Source organism: Scyliorhinus torazame, chromosome 7, assembly GCF_047496885.1.
Source record: "Scyliorhinus torazame isolate Kashiwa2021f chromosome 7, sScyTor2.1, whole genome shotgun sequence".
In the NCBI taxonomy this organism is placed as follows: domain Eukaryota; kingdom Metazoa; phylum Chordata; class Chondrichthyes; order Carcharhiniformes; family Scyliorhinidae; genus Scyliorhinus; species Scyliorhinus torazame.
Window position 1 is genome coordinate 145,271,202 of NC_092713.1, and position 18,095 is coordinate 145,289,296.

At 50.8% G+C, this 18,095-nt stretch overlaps 1 protein-coding gene across 9 annotated transcripts in view; it reads right to left on the reverse strand.

Annotated features, from left to right (window-relative positions):
* Window positions 1–18,095, reverse strand: part of LOC140426617 (BMP/retinoic acid-inducible neural-specific protein 3-like) — a 264,377-nt gene that overhangs the window by 105,104 nt on the left and 141,178 nt on the right. The window lies entirely within an intron of this gene.

The following is an 18,095-nucleotide window of genomic DNA, read 5'->3' on the forward strand; positions in this document are numbered from 1 at the left end:
GGAGAACCGAAGCCCATGCAAACACTCTCTGCTGACTTCGCTACAGATCACGTTACATTTCATCAGCAGGGATGTATTCTCTGATGCATAACAATAGCCATTTATGGATACAGTATCTCCTCTTCAAAACTTACTTTACTGCCCATCTCTCTGTCATCAGCAAATAGCCATATGATACATTCGGTCCCTTCATCTAAGTCATTGATATAGCGCACGATCTACCGGAATGGGAACAGAGTCCCATAACAAGCAGGTTTAGCCGGGTGTTTCCCGGCGCTCCGAGTGCCAGTGGGCCAATGAATGGCATATGGAATTTAACTTGGATGTATGTCAGGTGATGCATTTTGGTAGATCAAATCAGGGCAGGACCTACTCAGTTAGTGGTAGGGAGTTGGGGAGAGTTACAGAACAGAGAGGTCTAGTGGTACAGGTTCGTAGTTCCTTGAAGGTGGAGTCTCAGGCGGACAGGGTGATGAAGAAGGCATTCAGCATGCTAGGTTTTACTGGTCAGAATATTGAATACAGGAGTTGGGACATCTTGTTGAAGTTGTACAAGACATTGGTAAGACCACACATGAAATACTGTGTTCAGTTCTGGTCACCCTATTATAGAAAGGATATTGTTAAACTAGGAAAAGTGCAGAAGAGATTTACGAGGATGCTAACAAGACTTGATCTGAGTTATAAGGAGAGGTTGGATAGGCTGGGAATTTTTTTCCCTGGAGCGTAGGAGGCTTAGGGGTGATCCTACAGAGGTCTATAAAATAATGAGGAGCATAGATAAGGTAGATAGTCAACATCTTTTCCAAAAGGTGGAGAAGTCTAGAACTAGAAGGCACAGGTTTAAGGTGAGAGGGGAGAGATACAAAAGAGACCAGAGGGTAATATTTTCACACAGAGGGTGGTGAGCATCTGGGACGGGCTACCACAGGCAGTGGTAGTGACGGGTACAATTTTTTTCTTTAAAAAGCAGTTAAACAGTTACATGGACAGGGTGGGTATAGAGGGATATGGGCCAAATGCAGGCAAATGGGACCAGCTTAGTGATAGAAACTGGACAGCATGGACAAGCTGGGCCGAAGGGCCTGTTTCTGTGCTGTAAACATCGATAACTCTATGTCTCTAAACTCCACGCTATCGAACAGAACTCTTTTTCCCATTCAGGTAAATTCGGGGCCTCAGTGGGGAACTCCCCAACGAGGCCGGAATTAGTCCCATTTCCTGCACTGAGGAGCTTCGCTCATCGGAATTCGTCAGTGCAGGAGGGGATCGGGACGCCATTTAAAAATGGTGTCCAGAACTTTCGACTCCCCCAACGTAACCACCGAACCCCCCCCAAAGGGGGGGGGGGGTCCACCTATAAGGTGATCCTCAGACTCCCCACTGCATCCATTTAGGGCACCCCCCGGCCTGATCCTTGTCATGGGAAAAATGCCAAGGTGACACCACCAGCCAGCCAGCCACCCTGCCAGTGCCCCTGCCAGTTGGCAATGCCACCTGGGCATCTTAGCAGTGCCAGGCTGGCATCCAGGTGGCACTGCCAGGGTGGCATTTCCAGGGTGCCAGGCTGGCATTGCAAGGTGCATGGGTGGCACCAGCAATGCCAGGGTGCCAACCTACCCAGAGGGCAAGCACCTGGGGGCCTCCAATCCCCTGGGAGACCCCACATGTGCTGTTCCATCTGTTCTCCAGATGTGGAGACCAGCACTGAATGGCACTTGCCCGAGGTATCCAAAGGTGAAGGGGTTAGAACCGAACATCGTTGTTAGATCGTGGGAGTGGATATTAGAGTGAGGCAAGCTATCTCACTCTAATAGAAAGATTTTATCAAAAGTGATCCATCCACAATAGGTGGGATTCACATCGCAACATCTCGCAAGATAGCATTAGATCTCGTGAGGCGTGGAGAGCCTAGTAGATCCCAGAAGAGGGAACTCACGGCATCTACTGACCATGCCACGCAATGCTGCTTTTCAGGCGTAACACGGCTGGTAGATTGCACCCATAGATTGTGTTTAGTTGAGGCCATAGCACTGACCCCTATGGCACTCCACTTGTAATAGCTTGCCAACTGAAAATGACCCATTTATTACAACATTGCACACAGTTTTGGTCCCCTGATCTAAGGAAAGATGCACAGACATTGCAGGCAGTCCAGAGAAGGATCATTAGTTTGGTCCCTATTAAAGTAGAGAGGTAAGTGCAGTGAAATCACATGCTTGAGTTATTGGAATGCACTTAGTGCAACTTAAATCTCTTTGATGTGGTCAATGTTTACAAACATGGGGGTTTCACCACTTAGGCCACTGAAGTGTGAAAGGATATAAATGGGCCATAGCTGCCAATGGCTTTTACAAGCTGTCAATCACAGACCACTACTTGAAAGCTATGAATGGCCTGCAGAGAGTTGATCTGTGGGAACCAGGCACAGGCACAGCTGCACTCCTTCGAGGAATGGACATATGGAGCTGCAAGGTAAGTATTATAGCTACAATGTGTTCCACTGCCCCTGTTTGGATTGCTCTCTAGCTTCATAAGAGGGGACCCATTTTGGGGGACGTGGTGGTCAGTGTGTGGGAGGGCCCATTGTTTGGGGTGGTCTGTGGAAGGGGTTCCTTTAGACAGTGGGTCCCCGTGGGGGCATCCCCCTATCATAAGGATCCCTGTGAGGGGTCCTCCTATTACAGCGGACCCTGTAAGTGGTCCCCCTATTACAGGGGTCCCTGGGGGGGTCCCCGTAATACAGGGTTCCCTTTGGATGCTCCCCATATTACAGGGGTCCTTGTGGGGGCTATGTCCACCTAATACAGGGGTCCCTGTGGGGTTCCCCATTTTACAGGGGTCCCTGAGGCTGGTCTTACTATTACAGAGGTCCTTGAGTGGGGGATGGGCGGGGTCACCTCTGTACTTTGAGGCGGGGGAGCACCCAGGCAATCTGGGAGTGGAGGCTGTTGTGCGGTTGGGGATGATTTGCTGTGCATGGAGAGGTGCTGGCCGTGGGATCTTATTATCAGGCCACCAGCTCAATATGGCAGAAAGATAGCAGGATTCTCTGTGAATCCCTCACATTCCACGCCATGCATAATTTGCATAGCATGGAGCACAGAATTGCGTCCTGTTTTACAACCGCAAGAGGACCATAAAACTAATGCAATTCAGTTCCGGCAGGAGTCTCCCAAATGGTGAATACAGCCCATAGTCTCCCAAATGGTGAATCCAGCCCACAGTCTCCCAAATGGAGAATACCAGACCAAATTGTTGAATTAGATCCAACACACATCAGACACTTTCCAACACAATCACTCTGTATCAGATCTAGCAAACAACAGGCACTTTACAACACAATCGCTCTGTATCAGATCTAACACACAACAGACACTTTACAACACAATCACTCGGTATCAGATCTAACACGCAACACACTTTACAACACAATCGCTCTGGATCAGATCTAACACACAACAGACACTTTACAACACAATCACACTGTATCAGATCTAACACACTACAGAAACTTTACAACACAATCGCCCTGTATCAGATCTAACACACAACAGAAAATTTACAACACAATCACTCTGTACCAGATCTAACACACAACAGACACTTTAAAACTCAATCGCTCTGTATCAGATCTAACACACAACAGGCACTTTACAACACAATCGCTCTGTATCAGATCTAACAAACAACAGACAACTTACAACACAATTGCTCTGTATCAGATCTAACACGCAACACACTTTACAACACAATCGCTCTGTATCAGATCTAACACACAACAGACAGATTAAAACTCAATCGCTCTGTATCAGATCTAACACACAACAGACAGATTAAAACTCAATCGCTCTGTATCAGATCTAACACACAACAGGCACTTTACAACACAATCGCTCTGTATCAGATCTAACACACGACAGAAACTTTACAACACAATCGCTCTGTCTCAGATCTAACACACAACAGACACTTTACAACACAATCGCTCTGTATCAGATATAACACACAACAGAAACTTTACAACACAATCGCTCTGTATCAGATCTAACACACAACAGGCACTTTACAACACAATCGCTCTGTATCAGATCTAACACACAACAGACACTTTACAACACAATCGCTCTGTATCAGATCTAACAAATAACAGACAACTTACAACACAATTGCTCTGAATCAGACCTAACACGCAACACACTTTACAACACAATCGCTCTGTATCAGATCTAACACGCAACACACTTTACAACACAATCGCTCTGTATCAGATCTAACACACAACAGACAGATTAAAACTCAATCGCTCTGTATCAGATCTAACACACAACAGACACTTTAAAACTCAATCGCTCTGTATCAGATCTAACACACAACAGGCACTTTACAACACAATCGCTCTGTATCAGATCTAACACACAACAGACACTTTAAAACTCAATCGCTCTGTATCAGATATAACACACAACAGAAACTTTACAACACAATCGCTCTGTATCAGATCTAACACACAACAGGCACTTTACAACACAATCGCTCTGTATCAGATCTAACACACAACAGACAACTTACAACACAATTGCTCTGAATCAGACCTAACACGCAACACACTTTACAACACAATCGCTCTGTATCAGATCTAACACACAACAGACACTTTAAAACTCAATCGCTCTGTATCAGGTCTAACAAACAACAGACACTTTCCAACACAATTGCTCTGTATCAGATCTAACACACTACAGAAACTTTACAACACAATCGCTCTGTCTCAGATCTAACACACAACAGACACTTTACAACACAATCACTCTGTATCAGATCAAACACACAACAGGGACTTTACAACACAATCGCTCTGTATCAGATCTAACACACATCAGGCACTTTACAACACAATCACTCTGTATCAGATCAAACACACAACAGGGACTTTACAGCACAATCGATCTGGATCAGATCTAACACGCAACACACTTTACAACACAATCGCTCTGTATCAGATCTAGCACACAACAGATACTTTTCAACACAATGAGATCTACGGAACAATGCTCTTTCTTTGTGGAAACACATTAAACAAATATTCTTCAGTATGAAGGAAGAGGATGAATTGGGAATTAATATAGGGACAGGGTGGTCCTATAGAATTAGGATTACTACTTGGCTGGAGGATAAACACCAACATGGACTAGTTGGGCTAAACAACCTGGTTCCACGTTCTTGACTCTGTAATTCTGTATAATTTGCCTTGTGACTCCCTTCTTTGTCACCTGGCACAAGCCACCAAAAAGTACAACTTTTACCTGTGTTCCCTGCCATGCCACACACCATCACCAACTGGAAAGGAAAGAGAAAAGAAAAGTGAAAGGGAAGAAAGGCAGAAAAAAGGGAGGGAAAAGGAGAAAGATGAGCAGCACCATGAAATCAATGAAAAGAGAGAAAGACCTATTAGAATCTATTAAGAGATTACATCTGGGGTTGAATTTTACTGGGCGCAGTGGTACCCACTCCACACCTCAGCTCAGAGCATTGGGGAGCATGGGGAGTGGGGAGCCTGAATAATTCTAATGGCTGCCCCAGAGAAATTGAATGCTTTACAGCGAGACTTCCCTCCTCGCTTAGGAGGAAGTCCCACCTTAGATAGTTGTTGATCAATCAGTTTGATCAGCAGCTCTGTAGTGCCTGAAGCACCATCACGAGGACGGAGCATTGCTGAATGACAGGTCTTCCTCAATGCTGAGGAACACAGCAAAGTCAGTGCTCAGGGTTCTCTGCAGGAGGCATGAAGGGGATGGAAGTCAGGTTCAAGAGGCTGGGGTTGGGGTGGGCGGGGGGAGGGTGGCAAAGGCAAAGGGGGGAAATTAACATGGTAGGTGCCTTCAGCGGTCCCAAAGAGCCTCCTAAAGGAGGTACCCTCGTTGTCTGATACATGTCTGCGCTTGTCCCATGGTTTGGGCATTCTCAGCTGTGGGGAAAATAATTGGACACCGAAGGGCCTGAAAGGTGCTGGTTTAGCACAATAGGATAAACAGTTGGCTTGTAATGCAGAACAATGCCAGCAGCGCGGGTTCAATACCCGCACCGGCCTCCCCGAACAGGCACCGGAATGTGTTGACTAGGAGCTTTTCACAGTAACTTCATTGAAGCCTATTTGTGACAATAAGCGATTATTGTATTATTATTAAATACCCAAAGGTGGATGGGCCACATGATGCATCCCTTTTCCCCCACCTCCCCACATAAAATTTCACACAGTTTGGGGCGGATGCTAGCCAGTGGGAATGCCACCCACTAAATTTACCTGTACTCCCAACTTCCAAATCCACCAGTGAGGAAGCACACAATGTAGCTGTCTCATGTAGCATTCAAATGACAAGCTTTTCCACTCATATACAAAACAATCCTAAGTTCAAAAGTTACTTATTAAATCTGAGGTGCGAAATGTACAAGCATGTGCTGCGAAAAGATGCCCTGACCAATCAGCAATTAAACATGGCCTGACTAAGCCTGCGTTTAGTTAACACTTAGACTTTATGGCTTTAAGTGTTCACATCTCCACCCTCAAAACAGCACAACATACTGCACATTACATGATCAAAAATTCTGATGACTAACTGGCATGATATCAAACTTACCTTGAGGAGCAACACCGGTGGTAGATTAATATGATAAAAATTGCAAACCTAACAGATTCTACACTCCTTAAATCATACTCCATTTATGGGCAAAAATCATCTTAAAACGATAAATGCTGCTGAACCGCAGCTTGAAATTGAAAAGCATGTTCCTATCAGTAATACTCCCTGACCAATCACCAATGAAACCCATCTTGACATCTGCCTTGCAATCACACCTGAAAAACCCATTTTGAGCTGTGATCTACCCGGAAATTGGTTCAAAAACCAAGAGCAGTTACATCTTGCAGTGTTGAAGACCATACAGCAGCAGAATAACACATTGGACAAGAGGTTTTAAACCTTCATCACCGGAGTGCTCAACAGGAAGGGTAGAAGGCTTGTTCTTTATAGGACCTGTCTGATCTTCATTCCACACATTTCAATGGAATGAGGGTCAGGTGGGTTGTACAATGAGGGTAATTCGCTCAGCCAGAAGAGGACCACTTTGTCTGGGACATAGTGTAGCTCAAGGGAAAACTACTGGAAGCTCAGCACTGCCTCAGAAAAGGGAATACGTAGTGAATCTCTGTAGGTTAATATCCCTTCAATTAAGTGTAGGCACCGGGGGCGCGATTCTCCGCTCCCGCGACTCAGTGCCCACGCCGTCGTGAACGCCGTCGAGGTTCACGATGGCGCGAAACGGCCCCGATCTCGACCGATTCAGGGCCCGGAAATGGGCTCGGATCGGGGCCGCGAGAAACTCGGGGGGCGTGTCGCGAAAGCATGTCGTCACCGCGTGACGCCCGAATAATGCGGCGCTGCGCCATAAATGGCGCGATCCATGCACGGAAGGACCCGGAGTAGGAGATGGAGTAGAGATGGCTGAGCCCCGACGAGCCGCACCGAGGTTCCGGGACACGGATCTGAACACCCTGCTAGACGAGGTGGAGAACAGAAGGGCCACCCTCTGCCCAAGACGTGGGCATCGCCAGCCATCCAGCGCGGTGAGGTGCGGTTGGCGTGATGTTGGCACCGCTGTCAGTGCTGTGGGGCAGACCCCCCCGAACCGGGGAGCAGTGTCGAAAGAAGCTGCACGACCTCGCTCGGGCTGCCAGGGTAAGTGCCATGAGGGTGCCCCCGGTGCCCCCCCCCCGCCCCCCCCGCCCCCCCCCCCCCCCCGGGCACGAGGGGGGGAAGTGGCGTGGGCTGGTGGGGGGTTGGGTCAGGGGGGGGGTTGGGGTGTCAGGGTGCACAACAATTTGCTCGACTCACATGAGCCCCGGGACGCCCCCTGGAGCGATGCCATGGCGTGGCTCCAACTGTCTCCTGAACCAGCATAAATATAGTTTATATCTGCACGCCCTGATGATACCTGCCTAATTGTGATGCTTTATCCAACCCCCACCCCCAGGACAAGACAGCTCATAACCAACGCGAACGCTTGAGAACCGGAGGGGGTTCCCCTGTGCTGCACCCCCTAAATGTCCACGAGCAGAGGGCCCTGGACCTCGCTGGGGGCTCCGCCACCCGGGAGGTCGCGACATGCCAGGTCGGAGGCGCAGAAGCAAGTGAGACAACCCTGCATGTCCTCACCCCCTGCCCCGCCCCCCAGCCCATCATCGCCCCACTCACACTCTGGCCACTGCACCCTCGATTCCCTCCCCCCTCACACTCATGCCACTGCACCCTCGCACCCATCCCCCCCTCACACTGTGCCCCCACTACCACCGTACACCTGGCCCACCGTGTCTAACAAACCCCATGTCTTTATCTTCCGCAGGGCCAGCCGCCGAACGTCCAGGGACGTCTCGGCGAAGAGACAGCCGACCATCTCCAACCTCAAGCACATCCAGGGTCGCACGCCAGAGGGTGGCAGTCGGTCGGATAGGAGGGCCACCCTCTCAGTATGGGACGCAGAACGGGGACCCTCAGACCACAGACAGAGACAATCCTGAGGGGCACAGGGCGGACAGTGATGAAGACGCACACATCACGGCCACACACTCCGTGGATTCACCTGGAGGTCAACACGACATGGGGCCGCATGCAGCTTGCGCCGGGCCATGAGGGGGAGCAGTACACACAAGACTTCCTAATGGACAATGACCTCGAGCTAGCGGCACTGCTGTCTCCCACACAATCCACCATCGCAGAGACACTCACCTCGGTTGGGCATATAAGTGATGAGGCTCCCGGGTCACGGTCTGGTGCGCACCCCACATCCGACCCGGTACAGCAGGTGGAGTTTGGAGCAGCCGAGGGGTTGGACGGTCGGAGGGAAGCCCAGGCCCAGCAAACAGCTGCCACCCAGATGGTTCCCGGGTTCCTGGATGAATTTGATCCACCCGGACAACCGATGCATGAGGACACCGAGGGACTGAATAACGGGATGAGGGCCATCTTTCAGGACCTGCACACGCAGTTGGAGGAGTCCATCCACGTTCAGGAGCAGGGAGTGGTGCCGCTCATCGCAGCCACCCAGGCCGACACCGCACGGGTGGCGTCCGCGGCGGAGGCAATGGGTGAAACGGTTTCAGCCATGGGTCAGGTTCTGCAAGGCGTTGGGCTTCACGTGCACGCGTCATCCATGGCCCACGAGAGGGCTGCCCTCTCACAGGTAGCCATGCGCCAGAGCCAACAGGACATTGCCGCCGCTCTCCGGGCCCTGGCCGAATCTCACCATGCCATGGCCCGGTCCCAGCAAGCGATGCCACAATCCCAGCAGTCAGTCGCTGAGAGCATGGACCACCTGGCACACGTGATGGATGGCATCGCGCACACACAGGTTGAGATAGCACAGTTCACGGCAGGAATGTCGCACTCCCTGGGCTCCGTCTCTGCGAACATTCGGATCATGGTTAATACCACTGCAGGCCTCCAGGACTGGCAGCGCCAGGTGTTGGTGGTGCGACGGGGTATGTCTCCGATCGCACCTCCGTCCCACAGTGAGGCCCGGGGGCCACCGGGCTCGCCGAGGGAGGAGGTGGTTCTGGGGCCCGTCCCGGTAGCTCCACCAAGGGACGTCACGGTACACTCGGACTCCCCCCGTCCTGTCCCTGGCGCATCTGGTGTGCAGCGGGCAGGTCAGGGTGGCACAACGCCATCCAGCACGCCCGCCGAGCAGCCTCGCCCATCGAAGCCGGGCCGCCCCAGGAAATGCGTGACGACGGGGAGCCATGTCGAAGGGTGTGATTCTCAGCAGTCCACCTCCACTCCTGCTGTACCATCTGGGAACACACCTAGACGTAGTGGTAGGGCCCGTAAAGCAAAGAAGTTAGGCACCATAAGAAGTTGGCACGGGTGTAGGGCACAGTTTAGTTGTAGGGGGTAGGGCACCTGTATGTTAATCTCACAAATAAACTCACTGTTGAATTTGACTTGTAAGACTGTGTGCTATGTCCGGTGCCAGGGGGCTCGTGAGGGTGCCCGATTGGCATAGTGGTATACGAGCAGTTCAAGGTCGGTTCCGGATGTGCTGTCCCTTTCACCCCTGCCTCCCAAAATTGGACACCGTAGTCCTCGGCACACCGACGCCAGCCACCCCACACGGGCATGTGGTGAAATATCCGTCACAAAGGCTGTGACCACCGGAGTGCATGGTTCAGCTATAGCCATGAGTCAGACCTTGGCTGGCGAATCTGAGCACACAGCCCATCGCAGAACGGGCTGTCATCATTCAACATGGCACTGATCACATCCGCTTACACAATCATCAATGTTGCGCAATCCCGTAGTGCCGCAATGGTAAGGTGATGTGGAATTGGTGCCATGAACGCGGTGCGGGGGTGCGGGGGGTGGGGGTGGAGGGGGGGGGGTGGTGGTGGGTGCTGTGTGGTGCCCATGTGCAGGACTGACGGTGCAAGTGGCAGTGTCCAGCGAATCCCACCCCCACGGTGCGTGAACCGTGCGGCCACTAACGCGTCGCGTGCCCACTGTCCGTGGCGGTGCCATCGTGCAGCCTCCTGGGCGTAACCAGCACCCGAGCAGTGTCTGTGTCCTGCGCCCCTCTCCCCCCACCCTGATGCGTGCCATCATCATCCTCCTCCGCATCCTCCTCTACCCCCTCCCCCTCATTTGCGTTGGCTCCGGTGCCGTCGGTCCCTCCCTCCGACTCCTCCACCAGGGCATCTCCCCTTTGCATGGCAATGTTGTGCATCGCTCAGCAGACCACAACCATGCGACTGACCCTGTCGGGATGGTACTGCAGGGCCCCTCCGGATCGGTCCAAGCATCCGAAGCGCATCTTCAGCAGGCTGAAGCACCGCTCCACCACACCCCTGGTTGCTGCATGGGCCTCGCTGTATAGGCTCTCCACATTGGTCTGAGGCCTCCATATTGGCGTCATCAGTCATGACCTCAACGGATAGCCCTTGTCGCCCAGCAACCAGCCCCTCAGCCGGGGGGGGGGGGGGGGGGGGGGGCATCCATCGAACATTGCGGGGATGAACGACTGTGCCAGAATGTAGGCGTCATGCACACTGCCGGGGTACTTTGCACACACGTGCATGATCTTCATGTGGGGGTCGCACACCACCTGAATGTTCATGGAGTATGCGCCCTTCCTGTTCATGAACACTTCCCTGTTGTCTGCAGGTGGGCGCATGGGGACGTGCACACCATCAATGACACCCTGGACCATCGGTATCCCAGTCACCTTGGCGAATCCACATGCCCGTGCTTCCTGATGTCTTAGGTCATCGGGGAATTTTATGTACCTGTCCGCAATGGCGTACAAGGCGTCGGTCACGCCCTGATGCACCTGTGGACCGATGCCTGTGATATCCCGGATAGGACCCCGCTCGGCGCCTGGAAGGAACCGGTCGCATAAACGTTTAGGGCCACCGTCACCTTGACGCAGACTAGTATAGCGTGTCCTCCACCAGTTCCAAGTGGTGCGAGGTGCGCCACGAGGTGGCATATATGTGCGACCGTCTCCCTGCTGAACCGAAGTCTCCTCCTGCATGTGATGTCCGTTAGGGCCTCGAACGACATTCTGTCACGGTACACCCTCGGCCTTGCTGGACGCCTGTGGCACGCTGGCACCACCATCAGTGGATCCTCCTCATCCTCCTCCTCCTCCCCCCCAAGCACTTCCTCTGCATTCCTCGCCGTCGGGGGGGCAATGTTCCCCTCGGCATCCCCCTGGACATTCCGGGCCTGAGCGCCTGCGACCTGCGCGGAGACGACGGGCCACTCCGCGGCCATCCTCTCTGCTGTAGCAGCAACCGCTGCTTCTGCAGCCACGGTGGGCCGTCTGACTCTACGCTGCCGGATGGCAAGCTCCAGAGCTGCGGCTCCAACCACGGCAGTAAACATCGCTGTCTGGTTGGCATACATGGTGACCTGCAGGAGGGTGGTGAGGGGCAGAGAAACAACATGTTACTCGGAGGTTCTTCCACACCTCGCCAGCTGGGTTGCATGCGATACCTGTGTGCCCCGGTGGCCTGGTCGCGCTGCAGACATGCAGCCAGCCTAACACCTGGTCACTGTCTGCGTCCAACGGTCAGTTCACACCATACTCCTCACCAGTGTGCCAGTCACCTGTGCCAAACAGCCACATGAAAACATGCGCCCGTGTCCTCGTCACCGTCCTGCCATATCAGGGCGGCTGACATGTGGCATCTGCGGATGGACGATACCATCCACACTCTCCCTCACCCCCCTCCCACCTGCACTCCACTCCCTCACCCCCCCTCCCACCTGCACACTCTCCCTCACCCCCTTCCCACCTGCACTCTGCTCCCTCACCCCCCCTCCCACCTGCACACTCTCCCTCACCCCCCTCCCACCTGCACTCCGCTCCCTCACCCCCCCTCCGACCCCCCCATTGGCCGCAGCCTTCTCGGAGAAGCCGACCCGGTCTCCAGGAGCTGCGGAACAGTCCGCTCACCTCCTCACTGCTCAGCATCAGCCAGCACGACTGGCTGATGACTTTAAAAAGCAGGTGTGAACGGCGACGGCGTGAACTGGGTCACGCCGTCGGGACTTCGGCCCTGAGAATAGCGGGGGTGGCGGAGAATCGCCATTTTGGGCGTCTCGGGCGATTCACCGGACTGCGCCACGCAGAACTCGATAGTGCCGATCTCGCCGCTTGGGTGAATTGCGGGAGGGCGTCGGACCGGCGTCGCGTGAAAAAATGGCGCCCCATGCGATTCTCCCAAATGGCGCGGCATCGGAGAATCGCGCCCCGGGTCCCTGCACGTAACTACCCCTTTAATGCATTCCAGTCATGTTAGTTTGTGAAGTCAATGTCAATACGTATTATTGGACATGTTTGCCACAAGTTGGGCCAGTTCAAATTGCATCCGGGACTATACAACACCACTGCATCTTTATTTGTCTTACTCATCATCACACAGCTCCCTTGTTTTGACAGCCAGGTACAGATAGAGTGCCAATCTTGGCCAGTGGGCCTTCATCGACAGTGGGACTGTAAGGCGGTTTTCCTGATTTTAGCCTTGTGCCTGCCCTATTCCTAGAAGGTGGATTGGGTTAAAATCGGGGCCTCTGTTTACTGAATAAAAATTGGACTTTTGAAGTGACACAGTGAACTTCCTCTTGGCAGGAGGATATTACCTCATGCTTTATATCACGTGACAACATGCTAGATCATGCCATAATGTTGCTGTTGATATAAAATAGTCTGTTAACCAACTTACCATGAGGAAGGCCCGAGGAAATGGACTGGCATTTTTAAAAATGTTAAGGTCAAGCAATTCCTCGCAATATAATCAAATGCACATGCTAAATCATGTTAGATTCAATTAGAATGGAGCCATCTGTCTCTCAGAATGAAAAATGATTGCTACAGAAAATAGACCAGCTCTTTCAGGACTAAAATATAATTAGTAAGACTTTAAGGCTCAGAAGCAGAAGTAGGCCACTTGGTCCAATGGGTCTGCTCTGCCATTCAATGAGATCACGGCTGATCTGATAATCCTCAAGTCCACTTTCCTGCCTTATCCCCATGACCCTTGATTCCTTGCTGATTAAAAACCTGTCGATCTCAGTCTCGAACACACTTGATGACCCAGCCTCTACAACGCTCTGCGATAAAGAATTCCACAGATTTACTCCCCTCAGAGAAAATAAATTCCTCCTGATCTCTGTCTTAAATGGGCAATCCTTTACTCTGAGATTGTGCCCTCTGGTCCTAGACTCTCCGACAAGAGTAACACCCTTTCAGCATCTACCCTCAAGCTCCCTGAGAATCCTATATGTCTCAATATGCTAATTCTTCTTAACTCCAATGAGTACAGATCCAATCTACTCAACCTCTCCTCATAAGAAAATCCATCCATACCAGGGATCAACCTAGTGAACCTTCTCTGGACTGACTCCAATGCCAGTATATATTTTCTTAGATAAGAGTACTAAAACTATTTACAGTATTCTAGATATGGTCTAACTAGTGTCTAGTATAGTTTTAGCAGGACTTTTATATTACCTGCTGAACTTGCATGTTAACTTTTTGTGATTTATGCATGAGGGACCCCAAATCCCTCTGTGCTGTAGATTTTTGCATTCTTTCCCCATTTAAAAAATATTCAGCTCCTTTATTCTTCCTACCATAGTGCATAACTTCACAGTTTCCTAAATTATATTTCATCTACCAACTTTTTGCCCATTCACTTAACCTGTGTATATCCATCTGTAGACTCTGTATCATCCTCACCATTTGCCTTCAACCTGTTTTTCTGTCATCCGCAAACTTGGCAATAGTGCACTCACTTCCCTTGTCCAAGTCATTAATATAAAATGTGAATAATTGTAGCCCCAGCACGGATCCCTGTGGCACGCCACTAATTACAGATTGCCACCCTGAAAACACTCCGCTTATCCCAGCTCTCTGTCTTCTCCCAGTTAGCCAATTATTTATACACGCTCCTTTACTATCCCCAACACCATCTTATTAAGCAGCATTTTGTGCGGTACCTTATCGGATGCTTTTAGTAATCCAAATACATTACATCTACTGGTTCCTCTTCATCTATGCAGCTCTTTACCATCTCAAACAATTCTAATAAATTTGTCAAGCATGCTTTTCTCTTCATGAAGCCGTGCTGACTCCGCTTGATTACATTATGCATTTCTAAATGCTGACCTTTACATCCTTTATAATGGACTCTAATTTTCCCAATGTCAGAAGCTAAGCTAACTGGCCTATAGTTACTTTGTCTCTGTCTCCCTCCTTTTTTGAATAAAGGTGTTACGCTGGCAGTTTTCCAATCCTCTGGGACATTTCCAGAATTTAAGGATTCTAGGAAGATTGTTGCCAGTGCATCCACCAACTCTGTAGCGAAGTGGTGCAGGTATGCCCATGGTGCTGTTAGATAGGGAGTCTCACTAGAATTTCTTGTAGTGGTTGTCATGATGTGCAAACATGCAGCTAATGAACACATAGAATAGGACACGACCAATGAGCAGTCAGGACACTCAGGGGTGGTATCTCACTGTAAAAGGGATGAGGCACTCATACCCCGCCTCTTTCCACAGACCAACATCTACGAGTGATACAGGGTGTATCCTCAGCATCACACCCCAGCACGTGGCTTAGAGCAAGGCTGGTTCAGTTCGACTAAGTTACTACATTTAGATTAGCAGAGAGTTGAACTCATTGAGAACTGTGCTAATAGTTCAACAAAATACACTGAACTCACTTCAAAGTCTGGAGCATCTTTTACTCAAAACTGCATCAAGTGGCAGCTTGTGTTATTCCAAGTTACATAACACAACATGATACCAGGAGTCTGTTCAATCTAGTTAGTTCAACTCAGCAAGATCCGTGACGACCAGCGAATGTATACCGGCACAATGGAAAAGATTCCGGCTCCTCACCAGCTGAGGACCTCCGGCAATCTCAGTGCCAACTGGTGGACATTCAAGCAGAAATTTCAGCATTACGTCGAAGCATCAGACCTCAATGGTGCGTCAGATGCATGGAAGATAGCTCTTTTCCTCACCACAGCGGGTGATCACGCCTTGGAAATATTCAACTCCTTTCACTTCGCCGAAGAGCATGACAAGACAAAGTTTCAGACCAATCCTTCAACTCATATTTAACTAACCTTAGATTGCTAGCGCAATCCTGCAACTTCGGTGATATCACTGACTCCATGATCAGAGACCAAGTCATTTTTGAAGTTCACTCTGATCCTCTGAGAGAGCAGTTACTGAAGATCAAGCATATGACCCTGCCAGTCGCGCTTGAAACATGCATAGTGCATGAGCACGCTGAAAATCGCTATTCCCAGTACAAAACGGCAGAAAATAATAAACTAGCCTCCCACGAGGCGGAGTGTGCAGGCCATCTCCCGGATGCAGCGCCTCAACATTGACGAAAGCGGCCATTTCGCGCCCCCTTCCTGGGGCCCGACGTATGCGTGATGCGAACGGGATAACGAAGCGGACGAAACCCGCACTACGCAGGTGCAGGCGTCTGAGAACCGCACTGCTCATGTGCAACGATACACGGAGCGTCAGGAAGCTGACGTCATGACGTGTTCGAACTGTGGCACCGCCCATTAAAAGAAAAACTGCCCTGCAAGAGGCAGATGCTGTTTAAACTGCGGGAAGCCAGGTCACTATTCAATCCTGTGCAGATCTGCACCACCAGTTGGGAGCCAGCGCTCCCAATTCCGACGACGGTGCATCCGGAGTGTGCAACAACGCCCACAGGATTCTGATCCCGGCAGTGCAACAGATCCAGATGATGAATGCCTGGACAACGCTTACCGTGTGGGCATTATTACAACGTGTGAATATGGCACATCAGACACATCACAAGTCCAGTCAATCCTAGCTGTGGATTCCGAGGACGAATAGCGAGCAGTGATGAAGGTCAACCACTGGCCCATCCAGTTCAAGCTGGACACAGGTGCCTCTGCCAACGTCCTCTCACAGGCAGACTTCAGACTCATTAAGAAGCCCACAACGGTCCTTCCAGCTGCCTGGATTACAACGGGAATGCCATCACGGCACTGGGATCCTGCCATCTGTACGTATCTAACCGACACACACAAGCACGGTTACGCTTTGAAATTGTTCAGCCGGACAGGGCATCCCTACTAGGTGCGCACGCCTGCAAGCAGCTGAACCTCATTCAACGGGTTTACACCACCACATCCTCCCATGTGGATCTTCAGGCCGGGATCGGCAACATACTTCCGACTCTGCTTCCGACATACACCTTGCACTGCTCGCGAACAGGGTGATGCCATTGTCCACTGGCATGTTGCCAGCTCAACTGCTGATGAACAGGGACCTGCGGACGACGCTTCCAGCCATACACCTGCCCAACCTGGATCATCTCCCGGTGCTGCAGAAGATGCAGCAGCTCAGGGACCGTCAAAAGCAGGGCTATGATGCCCATGCCACCGATCTGGCCGTGCTATTCCCGGCAGACACCGTCAGGATTAAGATACCAGATGGTGGGTGGTCTGCCCCGGCTGTCGTTGTTCGCCAGGCCCCCCTCTCTTATGTTGTACGTATGGCTGATGGCTCCATCGTGCGAAGGAATCGACGGGCACTGCGCAAAGTTGCCTGCCCGCAACCACTTTCTCCTCCATTTCCATATGTTGAATTGCCACCCCCTGATACCTCGCACCACAAGGCCAGCAGTCAGGCTTCCATCCCGCCTGTCAAGGAGCCGTCGTCCCCTCCATCACCTCTCCGGCGGTCGACCAGGATCAGACGCAAGCCTCAGAGACTGGACTTGTGAACGTTTGTTTTGTTTGCTCTGTTCTGTTGTCCTCCATCAGTCACGTTAGAAAGACTCATTCACATGTAAATACATTCACATACGCCAACAAACCATAAAAAAGGGGAGATATTATGATATGCAAACATGCAGCTAATGAACACATAGAATAGGACACGACCAATGAGCAGTCAGGACACTCAGGGGTGGTATCTCACTGTAAAAGGGATGAGGCACTCATACCCCGCCTCTTTCCACAGACCAACATCTACAGAGTGAGACAGGGTGTACCCTCATCATCACACCCCAGCACGTGGCTTAGAGCAAGGCTGGTTCAGTTAGACTGAGTTACTACATTTAGATTAGCAGAGAGTCAATCTTATTGAGAACTGTGCTAATCGTTCAATAAAACACATTGAACTCACTTCAAAGTCTGGAGCATCTTTTACTCAAAACTGCATCATGTGGCAGCTTGTGTTATTCCAAATTACATCTCACAACAGTGGTTTGTTCAGCTACTGCAGAGAGTATCTAAGAGTCAACCGTATTGCTTTGGATCTGTAGTCCACCAGACTGGGTAAAGAAAGCAGAATCCTTCCGTCAGCAACATTAATGAACCCCAATAGGTTGTTACCACGGTCTCCATTGCTGATACCAATTCTTTAATTCCAGATTTATTCATTCATTGAATTTAAATTCTATCAGATCCCAGGGTGAGATTTCAACTCATGTCTTTGGATCATCCGCCCAGACCTCTCTTAATTACTAGACATTAA